A 20,029-nucleotide genomic window follows, 5' to 3' on the forward strand; every position below is an offset into this window, starting at 1 on the left:
TTTTAAAGTGATGATTGATCAGTTGGGTCAGGCTCATTGCCAGAGCCCCGGATCTGTGATGTATTGACTATGTGAAACCAGCACGTAACTTAACTTCTCGGGGTCTCAGGATTCACATCTGAACAAGGGGGATAACTAGCCCACGGCACGGTTCTGATGACACACATGAAATGGTGTGTCTCCTGGAGGCACAGACTCTGGAGCCTACGGTATAGACACAGCTCCAGACTGTCAGTTCCTATTGGCCTCAGCCTTCAGGATGCAATAAGGTGAGGAGGTACGAACAACAGCTAAAGAATTTAAGAAGGTTCATTGTCTGTCAAGCATAGTGTGGATGTTAATTCCTAGAAAGGATCTCACAGAGATTCTGGGGCTGGTTCTGAACGAATGGATGGGAACTTTTGGGATAGATGGTGGGGAGGCACCCCAGATAGCAAAAACAGCCTGTATGAGGGCATGGAAGCTTGACACAAAACAGTTTATCGGGGAAGTGCTAACTAACCTGAGACAGCTGTTTTGTGCATTGGAGGCTAGGATAATGGATATTGAGAAGAAAAGCAGAAAAGATTGTAATTCCTTCCTAAAGAATATGTTCCCCTTCTTCTCACACTCCCCACATTGTCCTGCAGTAGAATCCAGAGCACTGCCCAAAAAGATGTCTAATATCTTCCCCCTCCCTTTACCTATTGTGTCTATCTTCCTACCTTTCCTTTCTGGCAACCGCCAGTTTGTTCTCTGTATTTATGCGCCTGTTTCTGGTTTTTCTGTTTGTTTTGTTATTTAGATTCCTCATGTAAGTGAAATCATACAATATTTGTCTTTTCCTATCTGACTTATTTCACTTAGCCTAATATCTTCAAGGTCCATCTACATTGTTGCAAATAACAAGATTTCATTCTTTTTTATGGCCGAGTAATATTTCATTATATATACATATATATGATGTATACACATCTATATCATATACATATATATGTCATATATATATATACATATACATATACATATAATATTTATATCACATCTTTATCCATTCATCAATTGATGGACACAGGTTGCTTCCATATCCTGGCTATTATAAATAATACTGCAATGAAAATAAGAGTACATATATCCTTTTGATTAATGGTTTCTTTTTTTCTTTTTTCTTTTTTTTTTTTTTTTTTTTTGTATAATTACACAGAAGTAGAATTACTAGATCATAAGGTATTTCTATTTTTAGTCTTTGGAGGAACCTCCATACTGTTTTTTCACAGTGGCCGCACCAGTTTACGTTCCCCCCAGCAGTGCATATGGGTTCTTCTTTCTCCACATCCTTATCAACACTTGTTATTTCTTGTCTTTTTGATAATAGCCATTCTGGCAGGTGTGAGTTGTTCGCTCATTGTGGCTTTGATTTGCATTTCCCTGACGATCAGTGATGTTGCACATCTTTTCATGTGTCTGTTGGCCATCTGGATGTCTTCTTTGGAAAATTGTTCAGGTTCTTTACCCATTTTTTAATTGGATTGTTTGGGTTTGTTTGTTTGTTTTTTTTTTTTTTTTTTTTTTTTTTTTTTTGGTGTTGAATTGTATGAGTTCTTTATACATTTTGAATATTAACTCCTATTGGATATATCATTTGAAATATATTCTTACATTCAGTTTTGCCTTTTCATGTTGTTGATGGTTTCCTCTGCTGTGTAAAAGATTTTTAGCTTGATGTAGTTCCAAGTGTTTATTTTTGCTTTATTTCCTTTGCCAGAGGAGACAGATTCAGAAGAATATCACTGAGGCTGATGTCCAAGAGTTTACCACCTATGTTTTCTTTTAGGATTTTTATGGTTCCAGGTTTTACATTTAGGTCTTTAATCCATTTTGAGTTTATCACTTTTTCTTTTTTTTTTGTATGGTGTAAGAAAGTGGTCCAGTTTCATTCTTTTGCAGGTAGCTGTCCAATTTTTCCAACACCATTTATTGAAGAGACTATCTTTTCACCATTAGATATCCTCACCTTCTTTGTTGTAGATTAACTGACCATATAGATGTGGGTTTATTTCTTGGCTCTCTATTCTGTTCCATTGATCTATATGTCTGTTTTTCTGCCAGTACCATCCTGTTTTGATTACCATAGCTCTGTAGTAAAGCTTAAAATCTGGGATTGTGATACCTCTAGCTTTGTTCTTTCTCAAGATTGCTTTAGCTAATTGGGGAATTTTTCAGTTCCACAAATCTTAGGGTTATTTGTTCTAGTTCTGTGACAAATACTATTGGTATTTTGACAGGTGTTGCATTGAATCTGTAGATCGTTTGGGGTAGTATGGACATTTTAACAATATTAACTCTCCCAATCGATGGGCATGTGATAGCTTTCTATTTATTTGTGTCATTTTCAATTGTTGTCATCAATGTCTTATAGTTTTCATAGTATAGGTCTTTCTCTTCCTTGGTTATATTTATTCCTAGGTATGTTATTCTTTTCAAGGCAATGGTAAATGGGATTGTTTTATTAATTTCTCTTCTGTTGGTTGTTAATGTATAGAAATGCAACAGATTCCTGTGTATTATTTTTGTAACCTGCAACATTACGGAATCATTTATTAGTTCAAATAAATTATTGGTAGTGTCTTCAGCGTTTTTCCTATATAGTATCATGTCACCTGAAAACAGCGATAGCTTACTTCTTTCTTACCAATGTGGATGCCTCTTTTTTTTTTTTTTAACATTTTTTATTTATTTTTGAGACAGGGAGAGACAGATCATGAACAGGGGAGGGTCAGAGAGAGGGAGACACAGAATCTGAAACAGGCTCCAGGCTCTGAGCTGTCAGCACAGAGCCCGACGCGGGGCTTGAACTCACAGACCGTGAGATCATGACCTGAGCCGAAGTCGGCCGCCCAACCGACTGAGCCACCCAGGCACCCCTGTGGATGCCTCTTAATTCCCTTATTTTATTCCCTTATTTATTTCTTGTCTGACTGCTGTGGCTAGGACTTCCAATACCAAATTGAATACAAATTACGAAAGTTAATATCCTCGTCTTGTTCCTGATCTTAGAGGGAAAACTTTAAGCTTTTCACCACTGAGTATGATGTTTGTGGTGGGTTTGTCATATATGGCCTTCATTAATATTGAGGGATATTTCCTTCAAACCTACTTTGTTGACGCTTTTTACCATGAATGGATGTTGAATTTTGCCAAATGCTTTTTGTGCATCTATTGAGATGATCCTATGATTTTTATCATTCATTTTGTTAATATGGTATATCACATTGATTGATTTGTGAGTATTGAACAAAGATTTTTAATCTTGAGAAAGCCCTTTTGTTCCTTCCCAACAGTTGATATTGAGACACAAATGTTGCATGATATACGGCCACTTTTGTGGGTGTCAGGTGTTAAAGACCAAGGCAGCAAGTGAGATTTGATTTCCATACCAATCCAGGGAGTCCCAACTCTGACCAGCCTCCCCATCTCCCTCAATAACATGGTGGCATTCAAGTGCATCATGCAATGTTTGATGACTAAAATGCTATTTTGAGGGAATCCCAGGAAAATACAACTGCGTTTATAGCCAAAGAAGAAGGCAGAAGGATGCTTTCAGAAACTAAACTGGAGGAAGTTTATCCTCAGGTATAGAAAGGAGAGTTCATCAGTGTTACCACAATTATTCAGGCATGTCAGAATAAAAAAGAACAAAAAAAATTCCCCTGAATGAGTAGCAAATGACGACTAACACATCCTCACCATGACATAGGCAGGCATTCGGCTGACATGACCCAGTATCCACAGATGACACCCTTCTTGAATTTAATGATCCAGTTTAAGGGCTGACAAACATACTATTTTTCCAAGGGGCTAGCAACGGCCCTCCCTTTTCCTCCACCAAAGTAATTATTCCCCCAACTTGAAGCAATAGTAGTGAAAGCACTTTTTGTTTCTCCAATCCTCCAGTCGAACCCCCAGGCTAAGATTTTTTTGTAAGGCATTGTTCATGCACAGTGGCATAGAATTTCATTTGCCGGATTTCAAGTATTAAGAGCACAACACAAAATCTAAGCAATTTTAGACATGTGTCAATCTCAAATAAAAAAGGCTTTGTGCTGGCACAGGATGTCAATGCTTGAATTAAAGAGATGGAGAATTTCCCTGAGCGAGAGCTGTACATGCTGACACAATACATTGTTAAGATTCTGTGTTACGATACAACCAATATGTTTTAATAATTTATTGGTATTTATTTAACACACAATACTGTCATACCGAATCTAAACCAAGAGGTCTAGGTTCCTCATTGATTCGTGTACATGGTTTTATCAGTATCATTAGATGCTTCCTTAGAAAAATCTCTCGTGGGTGATGGAATTATGAAAGGGTGTTTCCAAAACTTCATTAGGATAGCATTCTGATATCCCCTCCTGGAGACCCTCAATGGGAAATGTTGCTGGAAGGATTTAATTCAGCTTTGTCTTTTTTCCAATCTTTATTTATTGGACTTTATCTCCCGACGAAATCACTGCTCTAAAAGTTAAATCTCATTTGAACACTTAGTCAAAATTTAGCCAGCCAAGAGAGTGCCACCACGAAACCTTCTGGATACAGAATCTAGGCTGAATTCTTCTGGACTGCCTTAATCATTAATTCATCGGCTTGAGGATTCATTCATCTTTACCTCACTGTTACTTAATGAGGATAATGGAGAGCATCAAAATCTAAAGGCTCATCCTTTTTTTTAAAAGCGACTATTTGATAATTATTAATTAATAACAATGTCAACAATAACCTTAATTTCCAGGTATTTCCCCAGGAGATTTACATCTTAATTATACTTGCCATAAGGACAAATTAACTCCCCCAGAATTAAGCTTTGGTTTACAGTTTGCAAATCACAGGAGCAAGGAGAGGCTCTCTTCATGTAAAAATAATCAGACTTTTTTTTTTTTTTTTTTGAAAAGCCTCAAATGGCAGAGATGAAGAGAGAATAAATACGGCTGATGAGATTTAGTGTGACATCAGCAATTCTCAAAGGGACTCCCACACCATAGAGTGTGCTGGTGTGGATGCTCATTGCTTTTATGGAGGTGACAGGCCTGACCTGTCGGGTACTAGTAACACCCAGGACAGACTAGAAATGTCACAAACCACTAACAGTTACTACACAAGATATAAAAGCATCTGTCTAAAAGGAGTGGCTCTTCAAAACTGGCCTAAACCTGTTCTGAAATTCCTATTTCTTTAACAAGCCCATTGTCTTTCCTTATGGAACACAGAATTAATTCACCAAAATTAAAAAAAAAAAATCTCAGTGGCTAAGGTGCTATATAATCAGGACTGTATTTGTTTCTAAAGCTAGTTTGGGTTGAGTTTCTATCACACTGAGATACGACTAGTAGTTCCTCCTTTCAATGTGATAGAAGCTCAACCCAAACTATCTTTAGTATAACAAGAATGGGGATGTTATTGACTCATATATATGAAAAGTCCAGGTACACAAGCTTCAGGCATAGCTGGGTCCAGGCGCTCAAATAAATGGTGCTCAAATGATGCTGAGAACCTGTATCTGTGTCTCTCAGCTTCTCTGTCCCCTGAATTGGCTCCATTTCCAGGAAAGGTATTTTTTCCCCTTATGGGATTCCCAGGAGCACTGCACTCACCTATTATCAACTTTAAATCCAGTGGAATGAGAGCCTCTCTGTTACAGGCTGAATTATGTTCCCCCCAAATCCATAGGTTGAAATCCTAACCCTCAGTACCTCAAAATATGACCTTATTGGGGCGCCTGGGTGGCTCAGTCGGTTGAGCGTCCGACTTCAGCTCAGGTCACGATCTCACGGTCCATGAGTTCGAGCCCCGCGTCGGGCTCTGGGCTGATGGCTCGGAGCCTGGAGCCTGCTTCCATCTGTGCTTCCATTCTCTCTCTGCCCCTCCCCCGTTCATGCTCTGTCTCTATCTCAAAAATAAATTAAAAAAACGTTAAAAAAAATTTAAAATATGACCTTATTCATAAACAGAGTCATTATGGATGTAGGTAGTTGAGATGAGTATACTGAATTGGGCACGGCCCCGGATCCAATATGCCTGGTAACTTTATACAAAGGGACAATTTGTATATGGGCAAGTACATAGGGAGAATGTCACGTAAAGACTGAGTCACACACCAAGGAGCTACCCGAAGCTAAGAGAGGGGCCTGGAACAGATCCTTCCCTAGCACTTTCCAGGACAGCATGGCTCTACTAACACCTTGATTCTTGACATCGAGTTTCCAGAACTGTGAGATATTAATTTCTGTTGGTTAAGCCACTCTGTTTGTGGTGCTTTCTTACAGCAGCCCTAGGGAGCCCATACTTTTCTTCTTTCCATTGGCCCCACAATAAGATTCATTCTGATTGGTTTGATTTGAGACACATCCATCCGTAGGGCCAGGTGGACCATTGAGCAGATCGGACTCTCATGCCCACTCCTGGGGCTAGGGATCGAGTCAGTCCTACCCTATGTATATGTACCAAGAGTGGGCAGAGGGCTGTTCTCCAAAGAAAGAGCAAAGTGCTACTACCCGAGCAAGGAAGGCAGGCAAAAACAAAAGGTGTCTTCTATAGATGAGTGTATCAGGAAAGAGAAAAAGTGAGGCTATTTTAACTCAGATTGCTCTTTGCTGGAATAATCAATGTCTCCTGCTCCATAAGCCTAATAAACAGCTGCTCATCAATCATGTGCATGGTCATCTCCTCCATGAAGCCTTTCTTGAATTCCTCTGATGAAATTGAGAATTGCTCTGCACAGACCCCCATCTCATAGCTTGGTATGTTGCAACAGTAACACTGGTGATGTACTTTTACACAGTGTTTATGATGGGCTTGCCATGGCTCTAAAGTGGTTAACTCATTTGATCCTGATCATAATCCAATGAGGTAAATATTCTATTATCCCAATTTACAGGGGGAGGAAATTAAGGATCAGAGAAGTTAAGCAACATTCCTGAAGCTAATTTTCTTAGCTACTAGGTGCTAAGTGCCAGAACTAATATTTGAGTCAAATCAATTTAGCTGCTGAATACGTATTCTTTACCAGTTCATTATACTGTGTTAAGTTGTTCATTTTCTTTGTTTCTCTTTATAGCTGTCTCCTATGAGACTAGTGAAATTCGACATGATTTTAGGTTTTAAACATTTAATCTTAAAAAAAAAAAACTATTAATAGTTATATGTTTGTTTTCATGGGTATCTTCTCTTTATAACAAGAGATGCCTTTTTTTAGGGGCGCCTGGGTGGTCCTGTCAGTTAAGTGTCTGACTTTGGTTCAGGTCATGATCTCACAGTTCGTGAGTTGGAATCCCACATCAGGCTCTGTGCTGACAGCTCAGAGCCTGGAGCCTGCTTCAGATTCTGTGTCTCCCTCTCTCTTTGCCCCTCCCCCCGTTTGTGCTCTCTCTTTCTTTCTCTCTCAAAAATAAATAAACATTAAACAATTTTTTGTTAAATAATAAGAGCTTCCTTTTAAAAAATTTTAGAGGTGCAATACAATTTCCTTCTTAAGTAAATTTATTTAAATAAAAGATAATTCAAAATGTGGTAAGGCCATTAGAGTACACATAGCATGTAAATATGTCAAAAATGTTGGAAGGAGTGTAGAAATGATTCAAGTTCCTAATGTACTAACTAACTACTTAGACTGTGAGATCTTTGAGGAATATATTATCTGATGCATTCATAGTGGTAATGCTCCATACAGTGTCCAGCACATATCAGATACTTACTAAACACTTGCAGAAACATTTTGTGTTGATTGGGTTACTGGGCACATACAATACAGGACCGACAGGCCTCAGCTGATTCAGTACATTGAGTTACGTGAACTTTCAGGAATATCGATAACTGAAATATTGATCATAACTGAAATTCAGCCAAGCACAGTCATGTTGCCAGGTATCTGTCAGCTGTTACCTAGATAAAGTACAGTGAAAGTTGGGGTCTCAGTTTAACGTGAAGTCGCCAGACAACTTTATTTCTCAGAAGCACCATATGCCTATGCTATATGTATTTTCTGGAAATGAGAGATTTTACAGACACTGGTTATTGTTCGTGATATTCTTCTTTAAAGGACTAACTCTTCTTTCCTTCTCAGAATAACTTCAGGTGAAAGTGTTCAATGAATATGAAGGAGCTGGAGTATGAAAGCAGAAAATCTTTGCCATGTTTAGAATATTCAGCTTTAGTCTGATAGGACTTAAAAAGCAAAAGGATTATTCTTAAACTTCTCCCACAAATATATCTCTTTTTATAGCCACATCCAAACAAAGGCTGGTAACGTGTAATGGATAAGCATGTGAACTTGGAAAAGTTAATTAACTCCCATGTGTCTCCTTTACTTTTCTGTAAAATGTGGATTATAATGGACTTGTTAAAAGGATAAAATGAGTTAATGTATGTAAAGCACTTAGTTTACTATTGGGTAAGCACTTAGTTATAATAGGTGTTGTTATTATTGCTATTAATACTGTTGATTGAAACTCACATTTTTCTGAGATGTATTAGAAGATCAATGCCACCTATGATGAGATCCTTTTTAATGTCAGGTACTTTAGGGACATTATTTCATTTAATCCTGTTTCACGTCAGGTTCCCCAGGAAGCAGACTTTGAGATTAGTGGGGAGGTTCACCAGGAAGTGCTCTTGATGTTAACATCTACAGGAGAAGGGAGGGGGGTTGGATTGGCTAGACAGAGAGCTTGGGCTGGGTACAGTCACAGCAATGGCCTCCACTGATTCCACAGAATGCTCTGAACTGAGACGGTCTTTCAGGGCCATCGTGTGTTGGGGCAGGAGGGGGCTGGCTTTTTTATGGCCTCATCAAACAGTTATTGGAGTAAGGTTGCTACCTAGGAAAGGAGGTCACCTTGGGAGTTTTCTCTCTTCGCTTGAGGCCAATTCCCAGCAAGAGCTCTGAACTGTGAGGTGTCAACACTCCTTGAAGCTGGTGAAATTGGACCTCCAGTCCTAACTGGGGATTCTAGGTGCTGCTGCATGGTGTCCGCTACAGTCCACCTCTTTAGATCAGGTCCACATCTTTATACAACTTCTGGGAGAAGTAGCTCTAGGATTCTGGTGGGCCTCTTTGCCTTGGAAAAACTTTTAAGAGCCACTTTTTTAAAAAAAGTTTATTTATTTAAGAGGGTCAAAAGGGTCAGAGAGAGAGAGAGAGGGAGAAAATCCCAAGCAGGCTCCACACTGTCAGCACAGAGCCCACTGCAGGGCTCAAAACCATGAACTGTAAGATCATGACCTGTGCTGAAGCCAAGAGTCGGATTCTTAACCGACTGAGCCAGGCATCCCCACTGGAGCTGCTTTTCAAGTCACAACTGATCCTCATTGTCATTATCTGTTCTTAGATTCCCTCACTCTCAGCTAGCATCTCTACCAGTCTAAGTGGCTTACCTAATGTCATGACTCAGACTTCACATTTGAAGGGTCCAAGCCCATGGTCATCATGACCTTCTCAGCCAGGAGAGTGACTCCGCTTTTTCTTGTCAGATCCTTGATATAAGAAGCTCAAAGCGCCCAAGTGGAAATAACAACTTAAAGTTCAAGGGACTCTTGCTATGTCCTCTGGTAGGATTGTGTATCAGTGTATCAAACACCATATAAGCCCTCAGTTAGTGTTCTCGGCTAAGGCCCTGTAGGTGGGAAAGGCAAAACCATAACTGGAATATCTGTCTGCTGTAGTGAAAGTGAAATTTTACTTTTATTTACTTTTATTTTAATTTTATTTTATTGTTTATAAATAGAAGGCATGAGTGGGGGATAGGTCAGAGGGAGGTGGGGGGGGGGAGAGAGAGAGAGAGAGAGGGAGAGAGAGAGAGAGAGAGAGAGAATCCCAAGCAGACTCCATGCTCAATGTGAAGGCTGACACAGGGCTTGATCCCACGATCGTGAGATCATGACTTCAGCCAAAATCAAGAGTTGGATGCTCAACCAACTGAGCCACCTATGCTCTCCAAAAGTGAATTCTTACACAGGGTAGAAAGGCTCTAACGTAGTCAAATTACCACAAAATGTCCAGTAGACTTCTATAAAAGATGGCTCAAAATTGACCTCTCTTCTTGACAGCTTGGCCATTCAGCAGTGGTAAAGGGTAAATTTGCCTTTGTGAGTAGGAGAACAATAGTTGGCACTATGAATGTTCTCCATCCCTGCCACCATGGCTACTCTGTGCATGAGCTCATGTGTCAGTAGTGGGGCCAGTAACAGGCTGGCAGACATCAAATGGCTGGGGCATTCTCTCTACTTAGTTGTTTAATGCTCCCTCCGTAATGGATGCTCTCTGATGGCTGTTATTATATAGTGGGGGCTCTTAAGCTGGGATGACCCTTCAGAGTTGTAGATGGCAAGGGGGGGGTGCTTTATATTCTACATTGAACAAGCATTGGTTTCAAGTTGCCCTCAAAAAGAAAGTATGACCTTGGGTAAGGTGGTTTCAAGTGGTGAATTGCTAAGTGTTTAGCAATTGACAACCTGCAGATAAGAAAAAGCCTGATGAGTGGTGTTTGCTGACGTTTATGATGTAGATAAGGGGTCGGAGAACTGCAGCCCGCTGGCCCACCAACTGATTTTGTAAATAAAGTTTTATTGGAAGATGGCCACATCCATTTGTTTGCATATTGTCTATTCACTTTTTCTACAGTAGGCAGAGGTGACTAATTGCCACAGAGAGTATTGCAAAGTCAGAAATTATTGCTATCTGCCTCTTAAAAAAATTTGCTGACTCCTTGTGTAAATACTCCCACCATGTTTGGGAGTACCAACTGAACTCAGAATTGGGGACTGTTGCCCACCGCTGGCCCTCATGAGCCAACACGAGCCAACTGTAGCACACCGCGTTGGCTGAGGTCAGTTCCTGGATAGGGCTGAGAGCTGGAGCTTGAAGCTGGCAGTGTGCCCAGCATTGCATTCATTAAAATTCCTGCAGCGTCCTTAAAGGAAGAGGCTCTTATTATGACCATTTTTCAGATCAGAAAACTGAGATTAAAAGTGTTATATCTATTTTGTCCTAAGTTATGAAGATAACAAGTAGTCAAGCCAATGACCAAACACAGATGTGTCACAGCCCCAAAAGATTCTATACCCTCCTACTCAGCTGGCTTAATTCTACCGTCTGATGCCATCTGTTCATTCATTCATTCATTCATTCATTCATTCATTCAACTACTGTTTAGTAAATATCTGCTAGGTGCTTGATATTATGATACAGCAAGAAGTAAGATACAAGGGGAAACCCTCTCCTTAGCCAGTGACATTGGGGTTTTGATGTGTTTGCTTATCTGAATATCTGAATCTGTCATCTGAAAGTTATGGACTATTGTAGTTTTCACTGATATCTCTCCTTTCTGATTGACTCCCTATTGTACTAATGATCAGTATTCTATAAAATGGTACTTCTTGGTCTCATGATTGCTTTACGTTAAATTCTGCTTTCCAGTCAGTTCATGATCCATTAATAATGGTGGCATTTAAGGGACCAACGAATCATGTCTATCTCCCACCAAACTCACAACCAATTAAGATGTTGACACTAGACTTGGAGACATGAAGATCATGATAGAATGTATCGAAGAATTTGGTTATAGTTGCAACAACAGGTAATTTGTTCAACTAATAATTACTAAGCACCTACTATTTGACAGGTCTTGTTCTAGAACCTGAGAATACAGGAGTGGAAAAGGGAATAAAACCCTGCCTCCAGGAGCTTATATTCTAATGGAATCTAGATTCTCAATACATCTTCAATCTATAGCTTAGAACCCACCTATACTGGAAAATGGGTTTTTAGTGGAACTCACTCAGCTATCTGAGAGAAAGATTGCCTTGCACCTGTTGAACACCACTGGTGGGGAAAGAAAGATGAGTTTCTAGATCTAACCTCAGAAGGCCAGGCCTACCTCTTTACCCATGGGTAAAAACTTCATGGAAGAGGAGAAAGAAGAGAGTACATCCATCCTGGGGGCTAGTTGGTCTACAATAGAGAAGGATAAAGTATAAGCCACATTTATGAAGATCTTTACCTTAATTTTAATCAATTTAGATGGTGATATAATTGAAGGCATAGAAAAAGATTCTGGAAACATTATTCTAATACCATTTCTTCCAGGGAACAGTAACTCCCTATGGAGACAAGAAGGGAGGGAATAGATTTTTTATTTTCTATAAAATGGCAGAAATGACGTCTAGTATTTAAATCAACTGACTTGCCTAGAACAGCTAGGAACATAGTAGGTATTCAATAAAGTCTTGTGGGTTTCTTGATTCCCAACATTCCCATTTGTACTTTGGTAAATTTCGGGACTAAAGAATCATCATAAAGGTCAGGCAAGCCTCTTTCTGTTCTGGGTCAAATATAAGAGCCTCACGCTGGTGCTGCTGCTTCTGTTTCTCCTCCTCCTCCTCCTCCTCCCCTCCCCCTCCCCCTCCTCCTTCTTCTTTTTAAATAATTATAGTATCAATAATATCACTTAATATTGTGAAGCAAGTGTTTTGTACTTGCCTGAGTAATACCCACTGTGTGCCTTGCTAAAATTACATGGTTCTTTCTGGATGGAAAACACTCTGTTTATAAAATGTCCTATTATCATGCTTGTGATGAATGAGCTGTGTTTATTTGTTTCTTTCCTGGCTGTCTTTAGGAGATGATCTAAGGTTAATGGTGGAAATGCTACCAAAATAAATGGTTTTGTGTAGTCAAATATTTCATCTGAGAACTCTGTTTCAGGAAACTTAGGAAGAAAACAAATGAGTACTTTTGGAGCATTTGAATTCATTCTTTAACTTCAGTGCTGCTAAGGTTTCCAAGATATGTTTAAAAGTGTATTTTCCAAGTTACCCACAAAGTCTACAATGCTTCCACCAACATGTCAATTAGGACATTACACATATTTTCTTCTGGAAAATCCTCAAAAGGATGTAGAAGATGATTTCTGATGTCTCTGTAAAATTGTCCATTTTCCACATGAAGTGGTTCCATAAAATCATAATCTTTCATGAGAGTGATATTCACCAGACCTGGCTTTAAAAATTTTCTTAAATTGACATCTTGTTCTGAAAATAAGCAGATGTAATATTTGCCACTAATCCTTACAAGTTTGGATGGCTTTGAAAAAAAGATGTGGTCTTGTGGGTAAAATATAGGACTTTAGTGTCATCGATTCTGATGTAGGTCAGACTTAGTGAAGAACCATTTGAGGCTTACATGGGGATTTCTAGCACTTTTGGTCAAAGTTCTACATAAATTGCTGCTCCTAAGTGATGTTGTCAAAGTGACGTCATCATCATTTCTTCCCCCCTGGGCTTTGCGATCCTTCTAAGAGGATCCTTTAGGTCCAGCCAAGTACAAAGGACTATTTCTCAGACATCGCGTTCCTGCAAGGATTTACATATTCAGAAATATTTGCAAATGCCAAAGTCATTTTTTTTGTCTTGCAGACAATATTACTTTGGAGGTAAACAGAAGTTTAAACTTCAACAGTGGACTTAAGATGGCAGCTTACTAAGAGAAGGAGCCTATACTGTAAGAGATTTCTTTAAGATCAAGATTTTTTAGTTAGAAAAAATGAAAGAAAAGAAAAGAGAAGAGAAGAAAAGAAAAAAGAAAAAGATTAATATATACCAAATCCTGGCACAGCAAAGACAGTGAATTTTTCTTCCAAGTCCTTCTGGTGAACTCCAGCATAAGAGGTTATGCATCTGATTCTTGTAAACATTATTGTCTTTTTCTAAACTTTGAATTATGATACCTTTAGGGGAGGGGTCCAAAAGTGACTTAAAGGGAAGGGAAAGACTCATCACCAAGTGAAATTCCAGTGGCAGAGTTTCCAGTGAAAGGTAATTACTGGCTCCTTCAAGGGCTATATTCTATTTTTGTTCCTTAATTTATTATTATTCATTTAATATAAAATGAATTTAATTGCTTTGCATAATCACAAGAGTAACTTTTGCTCTTCTGAGGGTGGAAAATTTAGGCAACAGAAAAGAGAGGAGAAAATGTTTACAATTCCACCTGCCTGTGGATAAGCAAAATTAATTCAGGGTGTCACTTTGCAGATTTATATTTGTTTATTTAATAAAAGATTGATTGATTCATTGATTTTCTGTGGCAGGTGCATTTCTAGGTGTTGGAGATAGAGGCAACTATAAGATGCTGTCTTCATGGAGCTTACATTCTAGAGACAAAGACAAGTAAACAAGTAAATACTTTGATATATGAAATTGAGGCAGGGAGTGATAAGTGCCATTAAAAAATAGCTCCTGGGGGTGGCTCAGTCAGTCAAGTGTCCAACTCTTGATTTCAGATCAGGTCATGATCTCGTGGTCTTGAGATCGAGCCCCACATTGGGCTCTGCACTGAACGTGGAGTCCACTTGAGATCCTCTTTCTCCCTCTCCCTCTGCCCCTCCTCCCAGCTCTCTCTCCCATTCTCTCTCTCTCTCTCTCTCTCAAAAAAAGTTCATAACATAGAAAATGATGGTAGAGTGGTGGGAGAGCGATTTTCAGCTCAAAAGGACTCTTTTGAAGAGGGGACATTTGAATAGAAACTAGAATAGACAAAGCTCTTAGGCTGTGTCAAGAGCTAGGAAAAGCCACTCTGGCAGACAGCAAGTGAAAAGGCAGTAATAAGGAGATTGCAATGGCAGTTCAAGGAAAAGCAAGACAGCCAGTGTGGGGCACAGAGAGTAGGAAGGGATGGAGTTATGTGAGAGTCAGAGGCCAGTTCAGATTGGGTACCACAGGAAGTGGTCTGGATTTTATTCCAATCTGACTTGGATTTTTCCTAGGTTAGTTTGGTTGCTGTGTGAAGACTTTAGAGGAGCAGTAAAGGAAGCGGGAGGACTAGTTAGGGAATGTGTGCAATTGGCCACACAATGGGTACATATGTAGGGATTGGGGTGGAAGCAATGGCCGCCATGACAAGTGGTCATTTGGTGGATTATTGTAGAGCTCTGGATGACAGGATTTGACGGTGCTTTGAAGGTAGGGAAGGAGGTAAAGACATTCATCTATGAAGCTATTATAACATCACTTCTTTTACTGAACAGACTGTAGTCCAGCCAGCAATCGAGGTCTCCCTAAACTTCTTCCTGGCCAGATGGTAGTCAATAAACAGCCATCTCCGAGTTTATTTCTCCAATCTCCAGAAGAGAAAAACTCGGACTGTTTTTTATTTGGAAACACTGAAATGACATTCTCGTACCTATAACTACACATATCTGATCACTTCCAAAAGATGTTGCTGAAAACTGAATTGTTGGATCAAAGAGTTATTCACCTTTAAAATTTGGCACACTACTCGACCCTCTGTTCTCCACTTTAAGGCAATCCTGTGACGTGAAGACTCCGTTTCACGTTTTAGCAGCGGATGCAATTTGGGCTTGCCCATTCCACTACACAATGGTCTTTCTAGATAAAATGGTGCATTGGTACAGCAGGTAGAAAGAAGGACATTTTCTGAGTGATTGTGGAGAGAAGATGATCTTTGGCTTGGAAGCTTTCCCTCTAGCATAGGAAGCCAGGATTTCCTCACCACCTGACTTTGGGTCACTCTTGGCCGCCAAGCTGCTGCTCAAAGCAAGCGTCCTTGTGCAACACCAGTTTGCGCAGTGGTCCTTGAGGTGGAATGAGCATCACAGAGGCAGCATCAGGTCCAGCTTAGAAGGACAGGAGGGATTTGTTTTTGGGAAAATGGGACAAAGGGATACTTGCAAAAACTCCTTTAAAAATTTTTTTTAATGTTTACTTATTTTTAAGAGAGAGAGAGACAGAGACAGAGTGTGAGTGGGGAAGGGGCAGAGAGAGAGGGAGAAGCAGAATCCGAAACAGGCTCCAGGCTCCGAGCTGTCAGCACAGAGCCCGATGTGGGGCTTGAACTCACGAACCGCAAGATCATGACCTGAGCCGAAGCAAGACGCTGAACCCACCAAGCTACCCAGGCACCCCACAAAAACTCCTTTTATGTGGTTCTCCAGAATAACTAGTACAGCTAAAGAGAGAGAATGTATGTCTGCATCCAGATCTGAGCACTGGCCCTTACTAGCTCTGTGCTCTTGTCTAGGTGATTTCACTACTCTGGCCCTCACTCTCATTAGCTAAAAAACGAGACTTTGACTTCTACCTTGTGTGGTTAACCAACATAAGGGTGTTTGTCAAACAAGTTAAACTCAGGACATAGGACATACTTTTTGCCGCAACTGTTCACTGTGCACATGCTATGTGCCAATTTATGTACCCATTGCTTGATATCTATTATCCGTGATCTCATATATTTCTCATGGTAACATCAGCGTGGATGATATTTTTATCTCGTATTTCAGATGAGGAGAGTAAAAGTCACAGAGCTAACAAGTGGTAACTCTGGAGCATGAACTCCGGGTGTCAGATTGCAAAGAACCAACCTGTCCCAAGCACATTCTTGGTACTCAGTCTCAATTCTAGCCTTGATGGACTCTGGCAGGGGACATATTGGAGGCTTATCTTTCACCCGGAACTTGGTAGAAATAGCCACAGAGAAAATTGCCTTTGTCCTTGATTTTACCTAACCGCACTATCTGCTTCCTGCTCAGATGTTCCTGGCTGATGGAACTCAAATTTAAAATGATCAGTTAGAGGTAACCATACAGTCGTGGCAGGGGGTCTGTATCTGGTGGGAGATTTGAGAAAATCCATTGGATTATGGTCAAGGATTCAGAGATGTTTCCTCTTCTCCAGCCTTCCCACTTTGACTCACAGAAAAGGAATTTCAGGCCTTTCGGAAAAGCCAAGAGAACTTCTGCCCTTTCTTCCATCCCATATATGGAGGGAGCCACTTATCTGAATGGTGTGATTAGAGAAGCACGAGCCGCTTCTGAGCTGGTCAGCCTGGACCTTGGAGGGTATCATCTCTGTTATGTGGACACATCTTCTAAGTAGGAAGCAAACCTGGGATGCGTCCAGTCCAGACCGTGAGGCCTGCCCACCTCTGATCTCTTGGACTCACTGAGATGGGCAAGATGCACGTCAGAACTAAGACTCGACCCTGACACTGGGTCACCGTGTGATTTGCACTTCACCATGACATTGCCATGGAAGTCCCACTTCAAAGCCCAAGAAACTCTCCCCGTATCATTTAACGAGGGTAGATTTAGTGGAAAGGAAGAGCAGATCCACCCTCGTCCTTTCCTTATTAATTTGGTTGCTTTGTCCAACATGCTTATTCTTTTTTATTACTAACCTCCATTGGCTCAGATCTGTCAGCTTTCTTTGGAAACAGGGGACAGAGACATGACAGAGACATTCCAGGAAAGTACCTTTCCCAGGATTACAGACCTAGATGTGTGACCAGAGAGCTGGTCTTTGAGATCTATCCAGCAGTGAGAATTAAATAAAACAAGTAGTATTCACAGAGACATCCAAAGAATATTCTAGAACAGAAGTCAGCAAATGATGTACCACGGGCCACATGTAGCCTGCGGCTACCTAGTTCTAGAGAATAATTTGTAGATTTGTCTGCTTGTTTCTAAAAACAAACAAACAAACAGACCATGCGTGGCTGGGTGAGGTTTTCTTCCTACTTAAAAAAAGAAAAAAAAAAAAAAGATAGGTATTAGCATTACAGACAAGTTTAGAGGATATTAAGTCTTGGCTTACTCACGGGGGAGGGGGGCTCAGAGATACTGCAATCTGGCCTGAGTATAATAAACCCCTTTGTTACATTTAAATACCATCATACTATCTTATATACAGCAAAGCATCGGGATGTTTTATAGTAACAATGCGGCAGCACGAAAACCCCAGACAACTCTAAAAAGGCGCTAATTATTATTATTAGTGTTTTGCGCTAACAATAAATGTCAAACGGAACCCTGAAAACAAATAACTACCTGTCACCAAGTGAATGAAAGGCAATTTTAGTAAAGTGAATTAAAACCCCAAACATCACCAAGCCCAACCGGTGAGCAATGCCAAGGCAGCTTAGCAGATGCCTTGGTGAATGCCTTTTCTGGAACTGCAGGGATAGGATGTCCTTGGGGCAGAGCACTGGGGACCAGTGCCAGCTCATTAGCACCCAGGGCACCTGGAAAGGGGAGGTGGGCCGGGCTGAGAGGAGGGGGCAAGAGCACGTTCAGGCCCTCCGTCCCCGCAGATGGAAATTGGAAACCATTAAGAAAGAGAGAATCTTTATTTATTGGCCGGGCTGCAGCCTGCTTGAGTGTTATCAGTGAAAAATTAAAGTTGGACAGCAGAGCTCAGATTTGTTTTCCTGACATATTTCCCTTAGATTTTTCAAAGTGCATTCTGGGTGTCTCCCAAAGACTATTTTTTAAAAATAAATCGCACATTTTATTTTTTCAAACTTCATTTATCTTTGATATCTGATTGACATATTCAGGACAGTCTAATCCTTTCTGCTGAAGTGAGCTATGACAGTAGCTGCTACAGCAATCAACATCACAGAGCCCTCCCCAGGAACAGGGCTGTGTCTTCCCTTCTGCCAGGAAGAAGAATCTGGCGGGTTCTCTCTAGATGGCCGTGCAGGTGGTGGGATCCGTCCCTTGGGTAGGCAGAGAGAAGAGGCTTAGAGGCTTGAATCGGCTCTCTCTAATTACTGCAGAATCATCAGAGAAACCGGGAGCCTCATGAAAGAAGCAAGAGGCTGCGGCTTGTCTCTCTAATTTTCTTACTTTGTTATAACCACTGGGGAAGTGGGAGATACTTAGCCTTGTTACCATGAGCAGCTTTGTTTATTCGATCTGGTCCAGGACTGACTTCTCTCTCTCTCTCTCTTCCTCTCCTGGCCTTTTCTTTCTCTTTCTTTCTTCTCAGTGTTGGGATTGATAACATAGCCACCCAGTTGTTCTACACTCAAAGTTGAGTCATTCGGAGCAGAAGGCTTCCTCCCACCTTCCCTCTTGGCTGTCCTGCAACCCCTCTCTCAAATCTCACGGTCACCGGATATGATTTCCTATGCAAACAAATGCACCCACATCTAAGTGCGTGCATGTACACAAACACTCTTTTTTCTTCTTTTCTACACAAACAGTAACATATCATACACACCGTTTTTCACCTTTTTTTTTTTTAATCCTAAAGTCTTTTATCGTGGAGATCATTCCAGATCAGCTAATAAAGAACTTGGTCTTTCAAAAAAAAACAAAAACAAATGTAATACGCTCCAGTATGTGGTCACAGCATAAATTATTCATTAAGTTTTCTGAACCTGGAGGCATTTAGGGAATTTCCCAACAACCCTGCACTAAATAACCTTCAATACAAGTCATCCCCCACACGTGGGAGGGTGTCTATGGAATAAATGCCTAGAAGGGGGCTGGCTGGGGCAAAGGGTCAATGCATTTATAACTTTGATAAATATTGCCAAATTGTCCTCCATAGAGGTTGCAGAATTTGGATTGCCATCCGTCATAAATGAGAAGGCCTATTACCCATACTCTCACCCCCAGAGGGTTTTATCAAACTCTGTGAGGTGTGCAAACTGGGAAAGGAAAAATGACGTCCTGGTAAAATTTTAACTTGCGTTCCTCTTGAGTCAGGTATTGAATATCTTGTCATAGATAGAGATAGAGATAGAGATAGAGATAGAGATAGAGATAGAGATAGAGATAGAGATGATAGAGATAGAGATGATAGAGATAGAGATATAGAGATATAGAGATAGAGATATATAGATAGAGATATAGAGATATAGATATAAATATATAGATATATAGATATAGATATAGATGATATAGATTTAGATATAGATTTAGATATAGATATATCTATCCAGAGGAGGCATATCTGAGTTGGTGACATTCAAGCCAGGATGGGCTGAATAAGAAGAAAGAAGGATGCAAAGAGCAGAGCAGAACAGCTCCTTTCCATCTTGAATACAGTAGCCCCCCATCTGTGGGGGATACGTTCTAAGACCATCATGGATGCCTGAAACCATGGATAATACCAAACTCTATACATACTAGGTTTTCTCCTACGCCTACATGCCTATGATAAAGTTTAATTTGTAAATCAAGCGCGGTAA

This window comes from Leopardus geoffroyi, chromosome A3 (genome assembly GCF_018350155.1).
Source record: "Leopardus geoffroyi isolate Oge1 chromosome A3, O.geoffroyi_Oge1_pat1.0, whole genome shotgun sequence".
Taxonomy (NCBI): domain Eukaryota; kingdom Metazoa; phylum Chordata; class Mammalia; order Carnivora; family Felidae; genus Leopardus; species Leopardus geoffroyi.